This window comes from Rhopalosiphum padi, chromosome 2, assembly GCF_020882245.1.
Source record: "Rhopalosiphum padi isolate XX-2018 chromosome 2, ASM2088224v1, whole genome shotgun sequence".
NCBI classification, from domain to species: Eukaryota; Metazoa; Arthropoda; class Insecta; order Hemiptera; family Aphididae; genus Rhopalosiphum; species Rhopalosiphum padi.
Window position 1 is genome coordinate 65,091,138 of NC_083598.1, and position 13,199 is coordinate 65,104,336.

Sequence of the window (13,199 nt, forward strand, 5' to 3'; positions counted from 1 at the left end):
GACATATTGCGACGGTAGTCGAGATTTTTCACCGGTGTTGTACGATTGAGAACGTTTTACCTTTTTAGCAACACAATTGAGAACGATGTCGGCAGATCAAAGAATCAATATTTTGTACCTTAAAATCAAACGATTGAGAACGATTTTCTAGCGACGTTGTCATTTATCTTAACTTTTAGTAATAATATTTAAGGCTGGGATTTTAATGCAATAGCATCTCTTTTTGGTGTTTTGAAACGTTGTTTTGTAAGTATAAAATATAAACTATAAGTTCTAATCCAATTGAAATTCGTATTCATTAAGTATGCAACATGACAAATATAACATATTAACTAATAGGTAGGTAGGTCGTAGGTACTTTGACCAAATGGCAAATATTTTACCAATACTGGCAATACCGATAGTATTAAATTAGTATATAATAAGTAAATAAGTAAGTAAGTATGTTTTACTGTGAAATCAAAACTTAATTTAAACATTTATGTTTAGTGTCGTGTTTGCTTTTTAGTTTTTTTTTTTTTTTTTTAAATATTGAAAATTAACAGAATTCAGTTTTCATCTTATACCATCACCAAAAAATTTAAACATTTGATTACGGTATTTAATTACTATTATTTTCTACTAACACATCGCCAACGACCATACCACGTTGAATACATCAGTTCTCGTCCGATCACTGAAGTTAAGCAACGTCGGGCGTAGTTAGTAGTACTTGGATGGGTGACCGCTTGGGAACACTACGTGCCGTTGGAATTTTTTTTTTTTTTTTTTAATAAATTCAATGTTTATTTCCAATTTTAACTTAAAAAATATTAAGATATTTTTTATCTTTGTCAAGTTTTTTTTAAATTTTTTAATTATATAATATATAAATATTTTTACCTAACCTAACCCTAAAAGCTATAAGGAACTTTTTTAGGTTCAAATATATAATATATAATATACTTAACTTATAACTGCGTACAAGTTAAAATAATCACACTGTATTATATTTTAAACTATAGGCTATATTAGTATATTACGCACCACAACAAAACATTCGACGTACGAATTTTTTAGTACGTTTCCACCACGAACGGCGTCTACGTTCAGTGGTGGTTCCATGACTGGTGTTGGTTGTTGGATCTGAATAAACGTGCTCATCATAGGCCGGTTTCGTTTCATTTTCAATCTCGGCTAAAACTTTCATAGGAATGCTCTCAACTTCGGTTGCTTCAGTTTCACCAAACGTTATGTGAATGTTCGGCATCGAACTCCAGGGTTTTTTCTGTAGACGAGTGAAGTCATCCTTCGCGGCGTCCGGTTTGGTCGAGTTTAAAACTTTCATAGAAATGCACTCAATGTCGGTTGCTTCGGTTTCACCAAACGTTATGTGAATGTTCGGCATCGAACTCCAGGGTTTCTTCGGTAAACGAGTGAAGTCACCCTTTTCGGCGTCCGGTTTGGCCGAGTCCGTAGATACTAGCTGCGTTGGTACCGATGACGATGATTGGATCTCCAACGGATCACCCGCACCCGATATCAGTCCAATATTGGGAACCGATCCATTTTGTTTTGATATCGAATCGACGACATCACTGTCTACTTTTTGGGGCTCATCATTTGCAAGTGAATCAAGTGATTTGGCTGAATTCGACAGCATCGCTGGGCCGGCCGCAGCAGTCACGGCGATCGGTAATATTATTTTGCTTTATTATTTATTAGATAGTTTATGATAATAATATACATTAATATATTTTACGACAAATTTACGTTATAACAATATACACTCAGAACTGAATAATAAATTATTTGACGTAGGTATTCTTCGTAATAATAACACTGTAACAATAAACTGTGCGACTTAAATAAATAATATTATTATTATGTACCTAGGTATTTCAACATTAAACATATTATAATTAAAAATATTAGCAGCCAGCAATATATGATTAGATATATAGTTTTTAATGTTTTTATATCAGATGTAAATTTAAATAAATATTAAAAAACAATTCTACTAAATAATAAATTAAAAACAAGATAGGAAATCTCACATTGTTAAATTTAGAGCAACATTTAGCTATAGATCACTTATTATAAGTACTTTTGTGGGTCATTAATACAAACAGTAAAAATGTTCATTACACCAACAAATTATATTTAAACAGCTCGTTATATTATGTTGTACAATTATATCAAATACCAAAACGTTCTAAATTATGATGTGTACTCTATAATATTATGCTCTTAATTTGTCTAATTTGTATATGCAATAATGATAAAATAACATACAAACGTTTTTTTTTAAATATAACTTCCTAATTCAGTGTTATATAAAATAAATGCATCACTCACATTGTTCTGCGAGTTCTGCGACCTTTCTAGAAAAACTAAAACTAGAGAAAATAACTAGAAGTCCTCAACCCAAGAAAAATCATAATAATATATTAATATGTAGATAAGTATAGATTCTTAATTAGCAATAATTACTATAGATAAGTATTAAGTAATAACATAATATGAAAATGAAATATAAAAATAAAATAATTTTATTAAAGAACTTTAAAATCGACAACATATATTGGTTAGCGAACTGTTGCTGTTAAAAAAAACAGTGATCGCTTTTAGACTTGTATACCTTATAAACGTTACATGACATTATACAGCACGAAAACCATTGGTCAAATGTACATTTAAATGTTTAAATGTTATATTTCTTTAATTTGGTATATTATTAGCGTAATATGCTAAGGTATAAGTAGTTTATATAGGTAAGTACCTCCTAGGAATTTAGTATATATTTATGACGTTACATAAATCTATTATTTTAACAATTATTGTATAGACAGGCGATACCCGTTTCTTCCAAAAGTGTGTCTTTCTTTTTTTCATCAATATCCGTTTCCGCCAAATAAGATAATATACCACGTTTTTACTAAAACAATTGTATACTAGGTACGCTTATATTAAAAGCTATAACACATTTTATTTTAACACACAGTTGTAATGCACAATTTAAATTGTGCAACTTTTTCACTTGTTTATCAAATATTGTCCCGTTATAATATAATCTTGGTTAATCAGCATATAAAAGGTAATAAACACGGCAACGGTTTAACATACAATCAAATACCATAAACGTTACAAAAATTGTTAATCAATTGTTGACATTGTTAATATGTGTATTTATACATTTTACATCAATCCGAAAAACTCACAAAAAGTATATTCTACAATTAAAAACAAAATATATCATCCAATTACATAATATATGAGTACACACATACATAACAGCTAAAGTATATATACCATAATATATCATTTTTTTAAACTCAGTATTAGTATATTAAATAAACTTATTACTGTATTAAAGGTTTTAATATAAGAGTAGTATAACAATTGTTTTGGTGAAAACGTTGTTAAGTTAGGTGGATCTCATTTGGTGGAAAAGGGAAAAATACGCTTTTGGTGGAAAAAGGAAAGGTTCACTTTTGGTGGAAACGTGTAACGTTATTATTATAACGCATTTAATTTTAATAATCAATTATTTTTCCTCGTCTGATTTGAACGGAACGCGTCTTACACGCCACGGCCGATCCGTACGTTATATTATACTTAAAATATAGATTCCAGGTAAGTTTATTTTGTAACCAAAATATAGTGATTGATATCTTATATATATTGTATATTGTATTTTTATTATTTTTATTTGTAATTAATGTGGCAATGTTGCATAAAAGTTAGCAGGTAAGAACGTTCTCAATCGTGCTATTAAAAAAGGTACGGTCGATAAGGACCGTTCTCAATCGTGTTCTACCCTTTTTCACAATTAAATTACCGGCCGACAAGGCAAGCGCCTGATCGATATACGTATGTATATTAGGGTGGATCGAAAAAATGAATCTTAAATATAAACTTTCTAATAGTTAGGGAAATATGTGTTTTGGTCCCTATGTGCTATATATAAATTTTAATATAGCTAGGTTGAGATTAAGAAGTGCTGCAAGATATTTTAAATATAGTACAATTATTTGGCTTGTTTTATTGGGTTATTCTATTAACGAATTGTCCTATCTTATCTTATCTTAGTTTCAGCATTATTTAGTTGAATAAACAAACTCGATTTTACATTTAGTACTACTGTATATTCGTACGGAGTCGCGTAAAGTTTATTTTGTTTGAGTATGTTCGTTAAATATTCGTTCAAAATGACTTGAGTTTTGACCAGAAATAAATTAAAATGTATAATTTTTGGAGATGCTAACAATGTACTTCCAACTATTGAAAATTGTATGCAATATTATTTGTTTGTGAAACATATACTAAAACCCAAGATTACCTCTAAAGAACTTAGTGTAAGTTCTATAGGAGAAATGTTGGAAGTTGATATAGAAAAAATATGGTTAGGTTATCTCATACACATGTGTTGCAAATGACAAAAACGTACCATGATAAATATTATAATATACTGTAGGCAATGATACTCTAAAAAAAAATTAGAAAATTTCCAAAATGAAGCAAAAAACGGTTTTTTTGATATTGCAGCATGTAAATGTGTTGAGTTTAGTTCATGAAATTGTGAAAAATCTCGAAAAGTACCAATTATCGAGCAGGTATTTATAATAGATCAAAGAACAACGAGAAAAATGGTTATGACTTCAATTGATATTTCAACTACTAAAAAGCTCAAAAAAAAAAAAAGAAATAATGAGAAAAAAAATGGATGCAAAGCGAATTGAAAAAAGAGGCTGTCAGTAGTTGACGAGATCAATTTCGATTCAAATTAAATCAGTACCGAAATTGATGATTTTCAACATACTTACACCAATTTATTGTTATAAGCTGGCAGCTACACACACACAATAATTGTAGAGGATCAGTCCTCCGCTCAGAATCGTTTTTGAGTACGTGCAATGACTTAAGTCGAATCGAGATTAAATCTAACACGTCCATTAAAGTAGCAATCTCTCTCTCTATGCCAATGTTTACTCAAAATATGCTATACAGCAGAGTTTCTTCCCCGGATTCTTAAATATGCCATTTCTCGTAACACACGTAATGCGCATAGAATGGCTAAACATATAGGCAATATAGGTACGTTACTGCATGGTAAAATAACATCGATCTGGCTAATACAAACTACGAGTATATTATATTATATCGCGTACTGATGTTATAATATGATACGTGCGTAAATGAAATTTTCGGAATAGCAAAATGCCAAAATACCATTTATCGCGCCGTGGATCGGGTGCTATAATACCGCATATTATACCGGTCGACGTGTGTCGTCGCAGATCATTGAGAACGTGCGACTCCGATTCGGCGATCGACCATCTTGTTTCGGACCACGAGTTCGTCACGAAAAAACGACGCGATACATGTCGTCGCGGAAACCAGAACAACGAGTAGTTTTTACTTTAACGCGCGTGTGTTGCGCCTATAGAATCGTACGTGCAGTAATAATAATCGCAAAACACGAGCTCATCGAGACCGCGTTTTGAGCTAAGAACGGCTCAGTCGAATAACTGTTTGTAAATTTAGAATAAACGCACACACACATAACTAAAAAAACAACAACATTCAATTAAAAATTACACATAATATATAATTAATAATATACATGTTTGAAAATGTTGATGTAATCATCCAGAGACCACTCGATCGATTATGACGACTAATCAAAATAGCGCGCGTTTTATTATTGCACGAAATCAATATTGATGAAGTGTGTGCCGCCGCTTTTCTCGCTCACTCGTGATCGCAAGCACTGCGAGTTACATACGTTTATTATCGCCGGTCGTTACATCAGCACCATTTCAACAGCATGTACATTTGCGATTTTTTGAATTTTGTTATATACATTATTTTGCGGATAATTTGCATAAATTTATGTACTAATTTTCAATTTTTGCGGACAAATAGTTTTTTAGAAAATTATCCGCAAAATAATGGTATACTAAAAAGTGAAGTAATCGAATTTTTTTAATTTTTGCAACATTTCACCAGCACGTCAACCGTTTTTTTTGATTTGCTAAAAAAATATTTGTCCGCAAAAATTGAAAACTAGTCCGCAAAATCACGCAAATTATCCGCAAAATAATGTCTATAACAAAATTCAAAAAATCGCAAATGTACGTCATGCTGTTGAAATGGAGCTCGTTACATCGTGCGTTACTGGCGTTATACTGCAGTTCCGTTACCGCGCGTCCGCATAATATTCTGGATGTCATCGACTCATCTGCCGTTACCTTTGTACACACGTCTCGCATACTCGTTACACTGTGTTCCCGCGTGCCAGTCGTTACGTGCTGTTAGCGTTACGCCGTAACGCCGTTGAACTGTTACGTAACGATTTATTACCAATCGATTGTACAAAAGTCAGGCTGCGATGGATTGAGATTGCCACCGCGGCACCGCCACAGCTAGCCGACGCCGTTATTACTTCGATAATGATTTTCTAATTATTATCGAGACACGTACCTGTGTATACGATAATAATAATAACTATTATTGTTGTTATTTTATCATTCCTATTTACATGATAACTATAATGATAATAACCTAACCTATTAAATAACATAAAATGTGATATTCTATATTTACGTATCAAAGTCAGGTTTACGTGCTACATCTGCGCAAGTCTGTGAATGTTTTGAATGTATGAGAAAATCAATGATTACTATTTATTTTTTAAGACAAAAATTTAATCATAAGCATTTGTATAATGCAGACAGATATTTATGATTATACGCAAACAACGAATAAGTGTAAAAAAAAAGAGTTGGTACTCACATTAAGTCGAATGGCATTGTTTTAACTCGCATATTTATGTAGGTACTTAGGAGACATTTTGTTCTTCGCTAAAGAAATGGGACATGTTAGGAACCGGATATGTTTACCGCCATCATCCGGGCGTCATCAGATGACAGATTCTGCCGTATTTCACCACGACTGTTGTATCAGATAAGAATATCCCATGTTATCGTTTACATTATATTATATTATTTTTAATTTCTAATGTGAAAGAAAAACTGCAGCAGTCCACGCGCTGTGACGGTGTTTGGCTATTATTTGCAATAGTTTGTTCGGCACATTGTTCACCTAAGAATATTATAGCAATTTTTTACTACATTTTTATAATACACACTTTGGGAGATATATTTGTATTGGAGTCAATGGAAACAGTTCAAGGAGAGTCGCATGAAAAAAAAATGTCACTAATAATGTTGAAATGGAACAGTTGTTTCCGGGCACGATTTATATAGATGTGCGACATCAGCAGCGACCAGATACAGACATGAGTACATGACCGACAAGGCGAGTATTACGGAGCGTATCAGACAAATTTAGTCACAAGTGAAATTTATAATATTACTGTGTTTTTATACATAGATTTTAGGCAACAACTTTTTACTACGAATGTCGAATGCGCTACTGCGCGCTCATTGTTTGTGTGAACCTGTTGTTCCGTTTTTCTACATTTTATTATTATAATAATTATCGTCTATATATTAAATTATACTGATTGGCTTTGTTATTATTATTGTTGAGTCATAAGCCCTAAGGTTCTTGTATTATTGAATTATTCCTATTATATTTATTTGTGAATAATAATATTAATTAGTGTATTACCATAACGTTGTACGGCAACATTGCAACGAATTCATATTTTTTAAAACGTCACATTATGACGTGTTATATTTATATTTATATGATATAATAAAATTAATATATATATATTTTAGACGAGCGTAAAATTCATTCTCATAACGCTCCACACACACACACACACACACACACACACACACACACACAAACACATACATGCAGATTTTCGGTTAAAGTAATAAATGTATAGCTGTGCAGTGTGCATACAATGTAAGTGATGCAAATAAACTTATGTAATTGTTATATTTATTTTATTTTATTTTTTAGTAAGCTACCCTGCTCATCAATGATTCGTAATAAACGTACGGATGTCCGCTATCCGATCTAAATATCTTATGTTCCACCGAAACCTAGACACCGTTAATTACGGGTAATGGACCATCATATATCTATCATCAGAGTTGTAGCCAGGATTTTTTATGGGGGGGGCAAATACTTTTAACTTGAGTTATTGAAAATCAATAACAACAACAAAACAAAAATATACCGATAACATATTAACGTTGATTTGCCGTTTACGTATTTACTATTTTAAATAACTATACATTTTTAAGATAATTTCCATTTTTAAATTTAAATGTTTCAAAACAATATAAAAAATACGGCTAATAGGGGGGAGATATAACCTCTTTAGCCCCCTCCCCCTCTTGACTACGTTACTGTCTATCGTTAACTAATTGTCATACTATTCATTGTTACAATTGTTGAATTTAAAATAATGCGTATATTGTGTACGGTGAACCTATATAAAAATTAAATTTTCGAAATCGAAGTTTATGTATATTACTGTATACTGAGCCGGCGCTACCTTTTGCGAGGTACTAGGTAAAACTTATTTAACCAATAACCATAGTCACCTATGGTCTATATTAAACATAGTTGTAATTAAAGGCACGAGGCCCTTAATAAATGCACAAGTCCCTGGACAAATCGCTGCACACGAATTGCGTACCGGCGATATTTAACGACTTCACGAATTTTGTACCAGCCATATTTAATGATTACTTACACAAATTTTACACAGACTTAGGATTGCCAATAGCAAATTTATTATGACTATCGGTAGATTAAAAATATTGATTTTTGTTGTTATTATACAATAATTAACAATAAGTAAAATGAAATGTGTAGGTTTAAATTATAGGAGTGTGCAATATTAATAATTAAAATAATAAAAAAAAGTTAAAAATATAAAATTAAAAAATTAAAAACTGGTAAGACCTAACTAAATAGTATAAACAACGAAAAACGTTTGTGAGCATGAGTAATATTTTGAAATTCATAAACGAATAATCAAATATGGATTCAATTACATAAATGTCCACATGAGATTTTACATGATCCCTAAAACCGTATATTTATATTAAAATTTAAACTTAAAAATCATGAATCATCATTGTAATCAATACCTTTATCACTCCGGTCAGAATCTAAAATAATGAGATTGCAAAGAATGTCAGAGAAATATGTACTAGTGTTTTTAATAAAGATGTATACTTTTCGTTGTAGCTTACTTATCTCTATAAAAATAATGTTTAGCAGAGCGTGGTTTCGATCCACGGACCTCTGGGTTATGGGCCCAGCACGCTTCCACTGCGCCACTCTGCTAATGATGAATTTATGAATTGGTGATTAAAAACAATTAGATAAAACATGCATATTTAGAATAAATAAAAAAAATATTAAAGTTAAGATAGTAAACAATATAATACAATTTAAATAAAAGAATAGTACAATAGTTAAAAAAATTCAAATCTCGTTATCATAAACAATATTAATACATACTTAAGTACCTATATAGCCATATAGGTAATGTAATAAGTAATATGTAACTTAAGAAATTCAGATTTTGACAATATGAAAATTTAATAGGATTGTATCAAAATTTTAAGTCTTTAAGAATTCTATACCTAAGCTTTATGTCTTTATACAGTGCGTTCACGCTAAGAGGTACCACTAAATATTTCAGTTGGATGACCTTGTATTGAAATGGAGTTTTCGGTTAATGAAAGAGATTATTAAATACACATTTTCAGATAAGTTTCAAATTAAAACCTTTTCGATAATTAACTTATTTTTTTAAATGGCAATACCAATTTTTTACAGATTAGATTCGGATAGAATATTTTTTTCTAAACAACTTTTGCATAAAAAATTTTTTTTAATTACAAAATTGGTAAAGTTATAGTCTATTGAAATTTTATTATTTATAAATAATCTGTTTTTGAAGACATTTTAAATATATACTTATCTCAAAAATCCAAATAATAACGAATAAATCCTAACGAAAAATATTTAAAAATTACAATAAAATTATTATATTTTGTTGAAATATCGAATTTTGTCAATCTGAACATCAAATACCTATCATTGTAAAACTATTCGTTACGCTAAGGATAATCTATCATAAAAGTATTAATAACTAAAATTATTAATTAAAAATTATTTTTTTTTTAATATTGAAAAGACGCTTTACCTCCAACACAAGCTTTTAGCTTACAGGAGGTAGGTAATCAAAACTGTATTTGTTAAATTGTTAATTTGTAAACATTTCTTTTGATTTCTAATATAAAAAAAAAAAAAAAATACTAACGTATAATAATCGGATTACAAAATGTCCATTTCCACATAAGTTTTCACTAAAACGAAAAAAGCCGTATTTTGAAATCTTTTGAGTATCTGGATAATTGCCAAACACAAAACAAAAAAAATTAAATCACATTCTACTAGTATACATATATTTGCCACAAAAACGTAAATTCTTAATTTTACTTAGTTCAACTATAAAAATAATGTTTAGCAGAGCGTGGTTTCGATCCACGGACCTCTGGGTTATGGGCCCAGCACGCTTCCACTGCGCCACTCTGCTAATGATTAATGTGTTACTCGGTTAATCATAACAATTGAATAAATAAGATAACAATTAAAAATTTAAAAATACTTTTGATAAATATGAAAGACCAAATGGATCATACTGAAAGCGTTAGTTAGAGCTTTATATTTTAAAGTTTTAATAAACATTTAAGTTTTGTCGATTTGTTGTTTCAAGAATGACTGAACTAATTAGTGATAATTGTTTTAAACAATTTACTAAAATATATTTATAATTTAGTAGCTTTTAAGTGTATTTCGACCTAACCGAACCTTGTCAAACGCCATCGATTAGGTCACTATAATGATAGATATGTGTTAAATTTCAAATGTGTTATCACTGATATATCAATGATAAAAAAACAATATTGATCAGGGAGCATATTAATTTTTAATAAATATGAATAAAGAATAAAGATATAGGATCCATATACGATAAAGTTATTTTTCACATGATCTCAAAAAACTCGTATTAAAAAACTTTTTAAAATATATCATTATTCATCATTAATCAATAGATTCTGATTAAATCATCGGATACATGGTTAAATAGTTACAAGTGGTTAAAAATAAATAATTAAAATCACATTCCACTTGTGTATGTTATTTTCCACAAAAATGTACAATTTTTGTAGTATTCTTATAATATTTATAAAAATTATGTTTAGCAGAGCGTGGTTTCGATCCACGGACCTCTGGGTTATGGGCCCAGCACGCTTCCACTGCGCCACTCTGCTAACGATGAATGCGTGGGCGTATGGTATACCTTTCAATACCCTGCAGATTAAATTATTATCCCTTGTACATATTTTATATATTATATTGTATATATATTTATATAAATATTAATGTATTATATCGGAAAATGGTACCGATATGTAATAGGTAGGTACTATGTAAATATGTTATATTTGATTAAATTAATACACAGGTATTGCTGTAATCTGTAAGGTATATAACAATTTATTATTAGCAAAAAAACTTATGTTCCTAATTTTCCATCCTTGAAAACTTAAGTAAATTTGAGATTCTTAATGGAAACAATGAATTTACCTATTTATATTACAATAATGATTTAAGTTTTTTGTTTATATCATCAGGTATTAAAGTAGTAATAATGTTTCAGTTTTCAAATTTACTTAAAGGTTGGTTTTTGGTAGCAGATTGGGTGGAAATTAAAGTTGGTATTTTTAGGGGTCAAAAGTAATAAATTTTATATTATACACAATACTTATTAATTATTATATATTTACATAATATGTACAATGTCCATATGTATGTAATTATGTACCTACCTGCATACGGCGCTATGGCAGCAGCAGATACGTTTGTGGTATTTTACTAGTAATTAATGATTATTACTTATTAGTTATTATAGTATTATTACATCCTATGTAAAAATGTACTATATATATATATTATATATCGTACATGTTATATGGTACAATGTTACATAGGTAACATAAATGAACCACGGTCTTATGATAATTGAGATGGTTAAGTCCGAAACAAACATATAACAGATTATTTAATTAATAAATAAACATAATGTTAGAAATTTAAATAAAGACAAAATATGGTACTATACTAAAATAATAATATAAAATTATAAATAATATTGTATTAGTATAAAATATTAAGATACATTTATGTATAGAATTTAACATTTATTATTATTTTTTTAATGATTATAATTATAAACCTAATTTTGAAAATAATATAAAATAATTGAGGAAAACTATTGTCTATTAGTTGTATAATTAGCAGATAAATATGGAACATTACTTTTTAATAAGAATTATATTGTTATACATATTTTGATTTTTTTTCTAATTGTTATTTGATCCTTTTTTATGATTAAAACTAATGGTAAAATTATATTAAATTAAATTAATATTTGATTATTTTTTATGTATTTTAATTTATTTTATTTATATAGGTATGTTGATTCAATAATTGTTATTTATTAGTTTATTACCTATATATTTAATTATTAAAACTAAATTTTTCATTTCATTAAATAAAAGTTATAAAATAGTTATTTTGAATTTAAATAACATTTTCATTAAGATTTTTTATACATATTAATTTTATTTCTCTAAAAATACATTAGTATGATACGTTGTTGGCGTAGGTAATGAACATTTTTTGACGGAACATTGTCATAATCCGTTAACTATTATTACCTATTATCCCACTCGCAGTTGATTTTAATGTTAAGTAAATTATTAATATAAAAAAAATAATACAGTGTTACATTTAAGTTTACGTTATGGATGACAAATAAGGTAAATGTACCGAGCCATATACGTATAGGTATAGTATATATTTATCATTCATTTGATTAGACATGAACAAAAAATATGCGTGCAACAGTGACGTAATAAAATGTTATTTTCCGTCACTAAAATACCATTCACAACGCCCAAACTACGTGACTATTGCCAAAAATGTACTGAAACTAAAATGAAAGACGAATACAAAATAGAACTTCATACTAGAACAGTTATTTTACCTTAAGTTAAGGTAAAATAACAATTTTGTTAGTGTATTTCGTTATTATCGGTCATGTTAGTAATATATGATACAAATAAATCTTAGGTGATAATTTATTTATCCGTTCTACAATATTGACCAAAAAGAACACGACAGTGCTCAACTTCAAATTATAGCTA

The 13,199-nt window shown here is 29.1% G+C and overlaps 4 non-coding genes across 4 annotated transcripts; 1 reads left to right on the forward strand and 3 right to left on the reverse strand.

Moving 5' to 3' along the window:
• The first annotated feature begins 631 nt into the window (after positions 1–631).
• On the forward strand, positions 632–753 carry LOC132923539 (5S ribosomal RNA). Its single transcript, XR_009661195.1, has one exon. It is a non-coding gene; the product is annotated as a 5S ribosomal RNA (ribosomal RNA).
• An 8,436-nt stretch (positions 754–9,189) lies between these two features.
• Positions 9,190–9,261, reverse strand: Trnam-cau (transfer RNA methionine (anticodon CAU)). The gene has a single exon. It is a non-coding gene; the product is annotated as a tRNA-Met (tRNA).
• A 1,189-nt stretch (positions 9,262–10,450) lies between these two features.
• Positions 10,451–10,522, reverse strand: Trnam-cau (transfer RNA methionine (anticodon CAU)). Its single transcript has one exon. It is a non-coding gene; the product is annotated as a tRNA-Met (tRNA).
• Positions 10,523–11,189: 667 nt separating this feature from the next.
• On the reverse strand, positions 11,190–11,261 carry Trnam-cau (transfer RNA methionine (anticodon CAU)). Its single transcript has one exon. It is a non-coding gene; the product is annotated as a tRNA-Met (tRNA).
• Between the last annotated feature and the right edge of the window lie 1,938 nt (positions 11,262–13,199).